Below are 14,357 nucleotides of genomic sequence, written 5' to 3' on the forward strand. Positions count from 1 at the left end.
AGGAGAAGGAGAAGAAGAGGAGGCAGCAGCAGCAGCAGCAGCAGCCGCCACACTGAGCAAAGAATAGTCTCAAGAATAATCTCTTAAATAACTAGTGTTAAGGAAATATCTTAACTTTTGTTATCTTATCTTTTGTTAAGTGGATATCTGCATGCAAAAAACTAAAACTGGACCCTGTCTTATACCATACACAAAAATCAACTCAAAATGGGTTAAAGATACGAAACTGAAACACCTAAAACTGTAAAACTTTTAATAAAAATCATAGGGGAAAAGCTCCTTGATGTATGCCTAGGCAAATATATTTTGGATATCTCACCAAAAGCACAGGCAAAAGCGAAAATAAACAAGTGAGACTATAAACTAAAAGGCTTTTGGTAGCAAAGGAAACAATCAACAAATTAAAAGGCAGCCAATGGATTGGAAGAAAACATTTGCAACTCACATATTAGATGAGAGGTTAATATCCAAATATATAAGAAACACAAACAATTCAATAGCAAAACAAATAAACAACTTAAGAAATGAGCAAAGAACCTGAATAGACATTTCTCTAAAGAAAACATAAAAATGTCCAACAGATATGTGAAAAGGTGCTCAAAGTCACGAATTACCAGGGAAATGCAAATCAAAACCACAGTGAGATATTACCTCACAACTACTAGAGTGGCTACTGTCAAAAACAAAACAATACAAACAAACAAATAAAAACAAAACAAGAGGTAACAAGTGTTTGTGAGGATGTGGAGAAAAGGGAGTCCTTCTACACTGTTGGTAGGACTGTATGTAGATTGGTGCAGCCATTGTGGAAAACAGTATGGAGGTTCCTAAAGAAATTAAAAGTAGAACTGCCATATGACCCAGCAATCCCTCTTCTGGATATCTACCAAAAGGAAATGAAATCACCACTTCATAATAATGTCTGAACTCCCATGTTCTTTGCAGTATTATTCACGGTGGCCAAAATATGGAAACAGTCTAAATGTCCATTAACTAATGAATGGATAAAGAAATTGTATTATATCTACAATAGAATACTGTTTAGCCTTTAAAAAAGAGACCCTGCCATTTGCAACAGCATGGTTGAAACTAGAGGACAATTTTGCTAAATGAAATAAGTCAGATACAGAAAGAAAAATACTGCTCAAAATTTCACTCGCTTATGAAATATTAAAAATAATAAAACACTGGCTAACACAGTGAAATCCCATCTCCACTAAAAACACAAAAAATTAGCCAGGCGTGGTGTCAGGCACCTGTAGTCCCAGCTACTCGGGAGGCTGAGACAGGAGAATGGTGTGAACCCAGGAGGCAGAGGTTGCAGTGAGCTGAGATGGTGCCACTGCACTCCAGCCTGGGTGACAGAGACTCCGTCTCAACAAAACACAATGACACACATAGAAATAGGGAGTAGAACAGTGGTGGGCAGAGGTGGGATGGGAGAAATGGGGAGGCAGAGAGCAAAGGATACAAAGTGATAGTTATGTAGCATGAAAAAATCTAGAGATCTTCACCATGAGGACTAGAGTTAATAATATTCTATACCGAAAGAAAACCCTTGAATTTTTAAAACAAATATGCACATATTATTGTTACAATTAAATTCACCGAATTTCACATGTATAAAAATGGAAAGATTGGGTAGTGAGGAATTTGAGTTCCAAAATATGGGTTTTCAAGGCTTCATACATCTCCAGGTTATCTGACCATAGGATTGGCTGAACAAAATAATAACCTAAAAAGTTCCAGTTTTGTTAGTTCATTTGTTCTGGAACTATTTAAAACTACTATGTCCCAAACACATAGTAGGGATGTCACAGTACATAAAACAAAGATTCTGCCCTCATGGAACTTAGCTTCTGGGGAAGGAGTCACCTGGTCCTCACATAAATAACCTCACATAAAATATCAGGTGATAGCAACTACTAAGAAGAAAAATTAAGGCCTACTGGGAGCATAGCGAGTTCCCAGATGTAAAGAATGTTGGTCTTTTATATGGTGTAGTCAATGTGGGCCTAGAGAAGTGACATTGAGTAAAGACTTGGAGGAAGTGACGTGTGATCTCAAATCAGCATTCTTCAGCTGCCTGTCCATCTTGGTTGGAAATGGCTCCAATTTGGTCATTTCTGGTCAGATTTGACTGCAGGAGGGTGGTCCTCAAAGGTGGTGTGGCTGGTTTCCATCAAAGAGTCAACTTAAGGAAACTTCGGCCTCCCCTGAACTCTCCATCTTGATTGTCCTGCTCCCATCTGGTGCAGAAATAGCAAAATGGGACCCTTGCCCTTGGGTGAACCAAGTCCTCTGATCCCTTTCTGTACCTCTCTCTGATATACAATGAGCACATCAACAATGGAGGAAGGGAACAGAAAAAAGGGAGGTGGGGCAGGGATGGAACAACAACCCTGCTGTGATTGGCTGGAGCGTCTCTAGAGCCAGCCTCGCTTGGCACCTCCAAACACCAAACTCCAAAGTCCAAACAATGCTTCTCTAAGCAAGTTTGGCATGAGAAAGGAAAATTTGATCAACCACCAGATGGGAATTCTTTGAACAGTTCAGCTCAGATGCAAAAAAGTCCAATCTGATGGGTTTAAGATTTTCCAGCAAAATTGTTTGTCCTTTAATGCTTAGGAAATGCCCTTTCTCCATTCTGAATATTTATTATCCCTAGCCTCTTATCCACCATTCAAGGTGGCAGGCTCATGATAACAAGCAAAAGGGAGTTTCATGTTGTTTTCAGTTTAATTTTCATGATATCTGGCATCCTTTCTTCTTCCTTTCCTTTTCTCTCTCTCTCTCTCTTTCTTTTTTTTTTTTTTCTTTTGCATTTACTCAGACTCACAGAGAATATATCAGTTCTCTGTTCCTCAGTCAGAACTCGTTGTATTTCAAATGTGAAAGTAGAAACATTAATGATAAAAGGAGGATAGGAGACAAATAAGAAAAAGGAAATAGCAGGAGTCAGCGGGGAGGAAAAGTCACAATTGTAGAAGAAAAGGCTCAAAATAGAGTAATAATTGATAGTTTGATAACCCCTCAGTTCTCCCAAAGCCACAGCCTCAGACGCACATAGCTCTTGTATTAGTTTGTGAGGACCACCATAATAAAATTCTGCAGACTGGAGGGCCAAGACAGCAGAAATGTATTTCTCACAGTTCCGGAGGCTGGAAGTGTGAGATGAGAGTATCATCATGGTTGGTTTCTCCTGAGGCCTCTCCTAGGTTTGTAGATGGCCATGTCCTCCCTGTGTCTTCACACAGTTGTCCCTCTGTGTGTACTTGTATTCAATTTTTCCTCTTCTTATGAGAACATCAGTCATATCGAATTAGGGTCCATGCTAATGACCTCATTTTAACTTCATTATTTCTTTAAAGACCCTGTCTGAAAATACATTCACCTTCTGAGGTACAGAGGGTTGGAACTTAAACCTATATTTTTTGGAGAGCATTCAGCCCATAGCAGCCCTGAAGCCTCAGAATCACTGAACACCTCAGTCCTCACTGTCCTTTTCCTTCTTCTTTGCTGGTCTATTTATTTTGGAATCGAGGAATAACAAAGAGGGTGGGCAGAGCCAGTGATACAGCAGAGGCTATCTCCACAACAGCTGTGACTTAGGTGCCATGTCAGCAATCCTCCCGGCTCAGGACAGGCCCTAAGAATAGGCACCATGTGGCACCTGCCTCAGGCCCAGTCCAGCAGGGAAGCTGCCTGTGACCCCTGGAACCAAGGACCAAAATCTCCATCTAATGAAGGCTGACAGGAATTGGTTTCCTCAGTGATGAGCCACTAGAGAAATAAAAGTTTCCTCTTTTCTACGGAGCAGTCACTAGTCCACCAACAGAAGTCAAGTCCTAACCATCACCAACCTCCTTCCCCACACATCCATCTTCCCTACTCCCAAGACCTGAACATTTTGCCCTTCTTTTCCTCCATTACTACTTTCCCATTTCCTTTCTCCATTTCTTTCTTTTCCATAACATCTGAACATTAGAGAGAGTGAGAGAGAGCGCACCCTTCCCACAGGTCCCTGGAACCCTGTCCTCAGAGGTAACGACAAGTTCTGCATTCCATCAGTCATCACCTTCTCCTTAATGCAGACTTTTAGGAAGTTCTCAAGTCCTGTTCTAAGACTCTGCCTCACTCCCTGACCTCCTGCATATATTTCCCTGCAGAAATATATGAAGATTACATTGTCCACAGCTATTGGCAATCACTAGGGATCTCTAACTTTCAAATTTTTGTAACCCAGTGAACAAACCCCGTTCCAATCCCTTGCAGTTGGGTGCAGTGCTGGATTAAAGGGTCAAAGATAGGACTTTTCTCTCCTTCTTTTCTCTTAGACTCATCCAGCTTTGCAGGAAAGGCAGCTTGAGCAGTGCCTCCATGCCTGAAAGACACAGCTATGCAACATTCTCAGGCAACACAAGGAGGCCCTGGGCTAAAGTGTGTGGTACGGTGCTGATAAGATGGATTCCAAGAGTGTTGTGCAGAGTTGTCATATGATGACAGAGCTTTAACGATGATGCACGCACAGCCCCTCGGGTGCTTTAACTCATCAATGACACATATGAAACCTATTGATATTGCTGGAATGTGCAGGAATCTCTGCTGTGTCCTCTTTCCCTACCCCACCCCTACTTCTCAGGAATCAAGGAGAGATGGGCTGCCTACAGGGAGATGTCAACCATCCCACAGAGCCCATCAGATAAACGTGCCCAAGGAGCAAAACTGAGTTCATTAAACTTACTGCAGCAAAGGAAAACACCATCTTGTCAGAGTGTTAGTGCTGCTTCAAAAGGACAATAAGGAAGGCTATTTTTAGTGTTTTAACCCTGCACTCAGATAGTTTTAGGTGGATTTTTTTAAGATAAGGACCTAGTTGGAATTGGACAAAGTTCCTGACATAGTAAAGTTTAGTGGACACAGCAAAGAAAGGGTCTTGATATGTAAACTCTTGTTTAATAAGCAAGTTATTTCTTTAGGCAAGCAAATTGTCTTTCTGATAAGGGAGCTATTTGTCCATATAAGAAAACTGATTGTCTGAATAAATTGGATGGCAAACAGTAAGATTACATTGTCCACAGCTGTCTCAATTCTCAGTCCCCACTTGTGGCCAGTCTCCAGCCTGAGCTGGAGAATAAATCATTACTTTCTGGGGTTGCAATTAATCCACATCTGCACTGATGTTTGAGGTGTCATGATCATGTATGAGGTTCTAATGGCAGTTGTTTCTACCTCTACAAATGTCAGGTTTTCCTGTTTGTGGAAGACAAAATAATAGCCCTTCAAAAATGCCCATATCCTAATTGCTGGAATCTGTGAATATGTTACATTCAATGGCAAAGAGAACTTTGCAAGTGTAATTAAGGTGACAGACCTTAAAATAGGGAGATTGTTCTGGATTATCTGGTGGCCTAATCTAACCACAAGAGACCTAGAAAACTGAGGGCTTTCTTCAGCTAGAAGCAGAAGAAATTAAGCAAAATGAGAAGTCAGAAAGACTCTAAACGTGAGAAGGACTTGACGGGCCTTTGCTGACTCTGAGATGTAGGGGCCCATGTTCAAGAACGAAAGAGAGGCCCTTGGGAGCTAAGGGGGGTCCCCAGATGACAACAAGGAAACAGGAACCTCTCTTTTATAGCTGCCAGGAACTATATTTTGCCAACGACCTGAATGTGCTTGAAAGCAGTCTTCTCACAGCTTCTCAATAAGAACCCAGTTGCCAACACCTTGATTGCGTCTTTTGAAAAATTAGACTGGAGGCTGGGCGTGGTGGCTCACACCTGTAATCCCAGCTCTTTGGGAGGCCAAGGTGGTAGATTTCTTGAGCTGAGGAGTTCAAGACCAGCCTGGGCAACATGGTGAAACCCTGTTTCTACAAAAAATATAAAAATTTAGTAAGGTATGGTGGTGTGTGCCTGTAGTCCCTGCTACTCAGAAGTATGTGGTGGGAGGATTTCTTGAGCCTAGGAGGCAGAGGTTGCAGTGAGCTGAGATTGAGCCACTATAGTCTAGCCTGGGTGACAGTAAGACCTTGTCATAAATAAATAAATAAATAACTAAATAAATAAATAAATAAAATTTGGAAAAGAAAGAAAGAAAGAAAAGAAAATCGGACAGGAGAAGCAGTCAAACCAACCCAGACTGCTGACCTACACAACTGTGCCATAATCAAGTTGTGCTTTTTTAACCCACTAACTGGTGGTAATTTATTATGGCCGTAATAGAAAACAGATGCACTGCTCTTACTGCCCGCTCATGATTTGTTGGCTGTTGATCAAATGACAACTGCACACCAATATGTAAGCACTGCAGCAAGGCAAATACTGAGAGAAAGAATAAGGTTAGAGTCTGTAGTCCTTTTCTAAGCTATAAGCCAATTATGTCCAAGAGAAAAAAAAAATATATCATCCCAGTGAGATCAGTCTGCAGAACCATATAGGGAGGTGTTAGTTAAATTACCTAATTCCTGATATCTTCACTGCTTTCCCAGAACTGTAGAAATCTAAGTACAGGCCAGGTGCAATGGCTCACACCTGTAGCACTTTTGGATGCAGGAGATCCTTTGAGCCCAGGAGTTTGAGACTAGCCTGAACCACAGAGTGAGATTGCAATTTTAAAAAATTAAAATTCAAGTACAGCATTCTCTGCCTAAGAAAATATAATGTTCCACCTTGAAAGGCTTACATTACATCTCTAGGTCTGCACTATTTTGAATCACCATCTGCCCAATCTTAAAAACTTCCCTAGTCAATTCTGTAGACTTAGTAGCATTGTATAACTCTGTCAATGACTAAGGCATTACAAACTCAGACTTTCAGACTTTCAGGTTTTTATTTCAGCCATGAAATAAAGAGGCTTGAAGAGGAAGAAAGTAGTTCTGAATTCTCCTTAACAATAAAGATTTGGGGTATCAGGCCAGGCGCGTTGGCTCATGCCTGTAATCCCAGCACTTTGGGAAGCCAAGGCGGGTGGATCACGAGGTCAGAAGATCGAGACCATCTTGGCTAACACAGCGAAGCCCCGTCTCTACCAAAAATACAAAAAATTGGCTGTCCGTAGAGGCGGGCACCTGTAGTCCCAGCTACTCAGGAGGCTGAGGCAGGAGAATGGCATGAACCTGGGAGGCGGAGCTTGCAGTGAGCCGAGATCGCGGCACTGCCCTCCAGCCTGGGCAACAGAGCAAGACTCAGTCTCAAAGTAATAATAATAGTAACAATAATCAAGATTTGGGATATCAAATGAAGGCCCAGTTTTCTTAGTTATCTAAAATCTCTTCTGAGAGGAGAAATGAATGGGCCAAAGCAAATTCTGGATGATATCAAAGACTATTTGATAGCAGGAATCAATTTTTTAAGATAACAAATCCCTGGCTGGTTTGTAGGCTTTTTGAACACAAATCCAATTCCAGTGATTGGGAATGTCCCAAAGATTAGGAGTCAGACAAATATCCCTACACAATTGTGAAGTAGTAGTATCTGGTTTTGGCACTCCTTGACAAAAGTGGTTTGGCACTAGCCAGTGAGATTTGTAGAACAGAGATCATTAGGCAGATTTAGAGCAAAAGTGCATAAAGCTGGGGTAAGTAGTGATGAGGTCTATCAAAGTGAGGCACCTCCCAGATGTTCATAGTCCCACGGCCCAGATGTTTCACAGCTGCTTTCCAAGTTATATCTATGGGAGCACTTAGTTAGAAAGACTAGTTCCTACAAAAAGTCCCCAAGTGTTTTTAGGTGGAAATAGAAAACTTCCATTCTAGGTATGACACAATAGCAAATTTTATATTTTCAGCTTTTAGGCCTTTTTTGGTGTCCATCTAAAAAGTCACCAAGTGGTTGAGAAAACCAACTGATTCATGACTGCTATTGAAGAAAGCTGGATACTGACAAAAGAAAATTAAGTGTAAAGCCAACCTATTGTTATTGTGTATTTTAGCCAAATTATGAGGAAATCATAGCAAGATATTGGACTCTTGTCAAGGAGTAACTAGGGATGCAAAGACCAGTAATAAGAATAAGGTCCTTATGGATACTGTAGTTAAGGGTTCACAAGTGTTTGCTAGCAGATTTTTAAACTAGCAGAGAGGAAAAAAATAATTAGCTAATAAAATACAGGATAATATATATAAAATAAAGCATGGCAATCTATGGCTCTGGAAATCTGGATTTTGTTTTGTGGGTCTTGGGTGGAAGTTTGTGGGACCAAATTACTCAATTGTCTACTTGATCCAGGTATTGGGTAGGAGCTCTCCTCCTTTCTGAAGATTATCAGAATCCTCAGCTAAGTTCTCCAGCAGGGACAGTGATCTGAGGGTGGCTTGCGTTGCTTTATGTCAGAGGCAGAAACCCAAGGATCAACCCCTTGGCGTTTTACTGCTGTGTTCTTTATTTCTTAACAGTATCTAAGGTTATTTTCATTGGTGTTTGAAGTCTGCCTTTCTCTGATGTCTCTTTCAGAAAACCAGATTCCCAGGGTTTAGATCATGAAAGGATTGTTTAGGAGGATGTTGAGGGAGGCTGCTCATACCTGTTGATGCTAAAATTGGGTGCAATACATTAGTCTCTTGCAGTATTTGGCCATGTTTTCTTGAAACAGAGCAGCGTCTGAGATCAGAAGTGGTATTTCTAGACACAGGAGTCAGCTTTTAACTAACTTATAAAAGAGCATTGAAGAACCCCAGGGTTTGATCTTATTGTCATTAAAAGCAGTAGCAATACCTTAGTCCAGGGAAGTTCAAGAGGTCTCTTAGAGTTCTGCTAATCTTAGTTCAGAGTTCCATTTTTTTCCCCAAAGATTGGGTGTAATATGGATAGTAAAGTCTCTGGATAGGTAAAAAGGCTTCACAAAGCTCTTTAATGACAGTCCCAGTAAATGAGTGTCCCTTTTACTAGAGAAATAAATTAGAATTTCCCAGAATGGGAATGCAAAATCAGGCAATTTTTTCCCCTGCCTTCAGAGCCATAATTCTTCGGCAAGGAAAAGAATCAGTTCCTCCTGAGAAGACGCAAACAATGGTCATATTCAAAACCATTGTGAAGGATAATATGAAATTCTTTCAGTGATGTTCAAATGGTACCTGAAGCTTAGGATTTAGGTACTTATTATTTTTTCCTTCAGTTTCTTAGCTAGCAGAGGACAATTGTTTGTCCCATGTCCTTTTTGCTTATAATATCGATGGGCATCTAAAATAAGAGGCTCCTTTACCTGATTTTATTGACTAGGGTGGAAATATTGAGGTGTCTTATCTTTAAGGCGTTAGTTTAATTCTGCTTTTGTCCTAGGGCTCTTTGAAAATGTTCAGCAAGGTATTGGAGATATGGCCATGGAGCTCTTTCCCACATACCAGATTTCCTATTTCTGGCTCAAGGTCATTCACAAAGATGAGGAGGAAGCCAAAGTTACATCTGTATCAGGATCTACTCCTGAATGCAGTCTAAAGGTTTTAAAGACTCTATCTCTGCAGTCGTCAATGGATTCATTCTTTCTTTGCTTACAGGACCAAATTAGAGTCCAATCTATTTTCTCATGATAAACTTTGGGGATATACGCCAAAAGAACTTGTTCAATATGTAGAGCTATCCTAACCTTCTTTGTGTTTCTATGTAATTCAGAGTCCTTCAGGAAACTCTCAAGTTTATTACAATCTGCCTTTCCCATCCAAAGTTTTTGTGTCAGGGGTCCATCTGAGGTTTTGTGTCAGGGGTCCCCAAGACCACCTTGAGGTTCTACAGGTAACTAGAAAAACTCACAGGACTGAGAAAACCAGTTATATTCATGCTTCCAGTTTATTACAGCAAAAGGATACAGATTAAAATCAGTAAACGGAAAATGTTCACGGGATGAAGTCCAAGAGAAACCAGGCACAAGCTTCCAGCTGTACTCTCCCAGAGGAGCCACAGGAGGGCCAGTTTAATTCTCCCAGCAACAATGAGTGACAACACAGAGTGAAGTGTTGCCAGTCAGGGAAGCTAACCTGAGACTTAGCGTTATAATTGAAGGTCGGTTCTCTCCATTGTGTCTGGGCTTTAGAAAATTCTTAAGAAATTCTTTTAGCTCAGTCTGATATAAGATCTTAAAGGCAATCATGGAGATTTTGCCCTGTGTTGAAGGGGTTTAACTTTAGAAGGCAATTGAGTTTAGGGTGTTTCTCCCATCTCAATTAATGGCCTTTCTGTCTCTAAGGCCAGAAATGAGGACTAGTCCTGGACTTCTCCCTTTCCTCAACTCCCATATTCAATAAACTTTTAGGAACTGCTTCCATTTCCTGGGACAATGTTGTTCTGTTTATGAAGCAGTTTAGTGTGAGTACTGGGGGAAGGGAGGAGTGTGTTTCTGTGTGTTAACATAACATAATAGGCAGATGCCACACAAGAAGAAGGAAGTAGCACATTGCCTACTATGCATTTAAACAGGCATTTATTGATTACATGAGATTTTACAGAAATATGTTTTACAGAAGTGCCAGTTTCATTTGGTGAAGCTGACTGGTTCATAAAGAGATCCAAAGAACACTTGGGTGCCTTTTATGTCTTTTTACTGAGGTTTTGTGTGTCCCCATTCGTTGATAATAGCAGAGCAGAGAAATTCTGGCACATTTTATCATTATGCAAATAAATGAACTGGCTTTTCAATAACTTTCTTAAGATAAATTGCTAATTTCCATTAAAAAAGAAAAGCCAGAACTCCTTTATAGAATGACCTTCGTCCCAAGCTGCTTTGCAAAAACAAGTCTTTTCAAAAGCCCATTTCTAGAACGTACATTTTCTCTGGTAGGCGTTTCAAAAGGCAGCACAATGCGTGCATACACACACACCAAATAAATAAATAGTTCCTAAAGCCATGGTAAAATATCCTCAGGCTTTCTTCCAATTAGTGGTGCTGAATTCAGGGAGGATATGAAATTTCTCTCCATAGAGTTCCCTCTAACAGTTGCAATCTTTAGACCAGCCTCATATCGAACATTCTACCTCTTGTGCTACCCAAGCCCATTGCACCTCTTGCCATCTACCCACTCTCTTATTCTCACTTCAAATTGTGTCTTTCAGCACCATGGAACTGCTCCTGTGACTCTTTCAAAATTCCTCATGGTGAATCCAAAAGACAGTTTCTTGGTACCATGGATAAATAAGGTACAGGGCAAACAGCAGCAGACCGATCCTTACTGTGTTCCAACAGATGAGTGCAGCTCTCACCAACTAAGCAGTGAGTCTTACCCATCCCTCAATTGAAAAGTTCAGAAAATAACTCCTTGTATTATTGCCTTGGGCCAATGTGGATACTAACAAACAGATAGCCCTCTACATTCCTGCAACATTCTTCCAATAAAACCTTTCAACCTGCATCCTCAACTTTCTATGAGAAAAAAGGCAAGAAATCCATAAGCCTCCCTCTTCATACACAAGAACAACAGGTTGGCTGAATCAGGAAGGCATGAATTCCATCAGTGCTCCATATGACAGACACTCTCTCCTGTCCTCCAGGAAAATCCAGAGCAACAACTTCTCAGGACACCAGCAACCCCTTCTCAAGCATGGGTTTTCCTCAGTGTCCCATCCCCCAACCTTTTCAGGAAAGGTCCATAAATCAAATGACTAATATTGACACAGCACACTGGGCTTACTAGGAGGCATTTGGAGCCAGAGACAATAGGCCTAGGGCTCTGGCTGTCTCATAGCCCAAGGAAATCAATACTTCAGACATACCTGTTTGGAAGCTCTGCTCGAGTGGCCTCCTCCTGACTTTTACCTTAGTCTGGATGGTTTATTTAGGAATATTTCCAGGTGAGGAACTAGCAAGTGGCAACCTGAAGATGAACCCTAAGTCATGGGGTGAAATATCTGAAACACTTGTCCTTACAAATAATTACTAAAACCAATTCCTGTCAATTATTGAGCACTGATGGAAGGCACTCTGTATGCATTATGTAATTAGGTATATGCAACACCATGAGATAGCTATCATTATCCCCATCTCACAAACAAGACAACTCAAGCTGAAAGTCATGGCAAAGGATCAAGCCCAAGCCAGGTCCCTCTCTTACCCCGGAGCTAGAGCCTGGTCTTTTCCACCTTGACACAACTCTTGCTAGGCCACAAGCTGAGAGTCCTTCACTTACTATGAACTGACCCCATCTGGCAGACCAGACACACTTACCTATGGTTTCCTAGTTGGGAAAACTAGAACCTTTTTGTGAAGCAGTGAAAAGAGAAATAGTTTCTAGGTTAGGGCTTTTCTGACAGGTTTGGCAGAGTAAGGGATGAAGAAAGGTCTGTAAAGGGAAGTTCCATTTTCTTGGTCTCTCTCAGGCCAACAATAACACATTTTGTCTTATTTTATTTTGATGCTGAAAATAATTCTGTAAGGGCAGAGAGGAAAGAATATGCCTCAGACTGTCTTCATATAACTCCCATATTTAATGCCTAAATCCAGTAGTATGTTAATAAATATTTTAAAACTGGCACTCTGGAGTATGAGTGTGGGGCTTACTTATCGCATTTACTAATTTCCCTGCTATAAATACTCCTATAATGCTCTATTCAAGCTACTGATATATGGTATTGTGAAAATTTAACAATAGGGTCCCATGAGCCCATGCCAACAGGTTCCAGTACACCATTGCTTAAATTCATCACAGAGGAAGAACAGTTAGGAATTCCCAAGAATTTGGCCCAAACCAACGACCCTCTTATGGTTTGAAGCATTTTCCTTCTGTTAAATATAAACACCTCTAAGAGAAGCAGCATATTATCACTAATTGTCATTTTATGATAGTGGTTACCAACCTGTCCTAAGGCTACTGACCACACAAGAGGGTTGGGAAAAGAGGCATTAAGTGACCCCAGGGGCCCCTGGCTTTGTCCATAGCATGGACATTGTTTGAAGGCTGAATAAGAAATACATATGTCTTTACTGCTCAAAGAAATCAGAGATGACACAAACAAATGGAAAAACATTCCATGTTCATGGATAGGAAGAATTGATACCATTAAAATAGCTATACTACCCAAAGCAATTTATAGATTCAGTGCTATTCATATTAAACTACCATTGACATTATTCACAGAACTAGAAGGAAAAAAAAAACTATTTTAAAATTCATGGGGAACCAAAAAATAAATAAATAAAGCCCAAATAGCCATGGCAATTCTGAGCAAAAAACAAAGCTAGCGGCATCACACTACCCAACTTTCATACTATACTACAGGGCTACAGTAACCAAAACAGGATGGTACTGGTACAAAAGCAGACACATAGACCAATGGAACAGAATAGAGAGCCCAGAAATAAGGCCACACACCTACCTACAGGTATCTGATGTTTGACAAGCCTGACAAGAAAAAGCAATGGGGAAAGGATATTCAATAAATGGTGCTAGGATAACTGGCTAACCATATGCAGAAGACTGAAACTGGACCCCTTTCTTATACCATATACAAAAATTAACTCAAGATAGATTAAAGACTTAAATGTAAAACCCAAAACTACAAAAACCCTGGAATACCACATAGGCAATACCATTCTGGACATAGGAATAGGCAAAGATTTCATGCCAAAAATGCCAAAAGCAATTGCAACAAAAGCCAGAATTGACTAATGGGATCTAATTAAACTAAAGGGCTTCTGCACAGCAAAGGAAACTATCAACAAAGTGAACAGACAGCCTATGGAATTGGATAACATTTTTGAAAACTATGCATCTGACAAAGGTCTAATATCCAGCATCTACAAGGGACTTAAACAAATTTACAAGAAAAAAAAAAGGAAACAACCCCATTGAAAAGTGGGCAAAGGACATGAACAGACACTTTTCAAAAGAAGACATACATGCAGCCAACAATCATGAAAAAAAGCTCAACATCACTGATCATTGGAGAAATGCAAATCAAAACCACAATGAGATACCATCTCACACCAGTCAGAAGAGCTATTATTAAAAAGTCAGAAAATAACAGATGCTGGCAAGATTGTGGAGAAAAGAAAATGCTTATATACTGTTGGTAGAAGTGTAAATTAGTTCAACCACTGTGGAAGACAGTGTGATGATTCCTCAAAGACCTAAAAACAGAAATACCATTCAACCTAGCAATACCATTACTGGGAATATACCCAAAGGAAAATAAATCATTCTATTATAAAGATACATACATGCATATGTTCATTGTTGCACTATTTACAATAGCAAAGATATGGAATTAACCTAAATGCCCATCAATGATAGACTGAATAAAGAAAATGTGGTATATAATACCATGGAATACTATGTAGCCATAAAAAAGAGTGACATCATGTCCTTTGCAGGAACATAAATGGAGCTGGAGGCCATTATCCTTAACCAACTAATGCAGGATCAGAAAACCAAA

The sequence above is a fragment of the Rhinopithecus bieti genome, unplaced genomic scaffold (assembly GCF_001698545.2).
Source record: "Rhinopithecus bieti isolate Rb0 unplaced genomic scaffold, ASM169854v2 scaffold_20101, whole genome shotgun sequence".
NCBI classification, from domain to species: domain Eukaryota; kingdom Metazoa; phylum Chordata; class Mammalia; order Primates; family Cercopithecidae; genus Rhinopithecus; species Rhinopithecus bieti.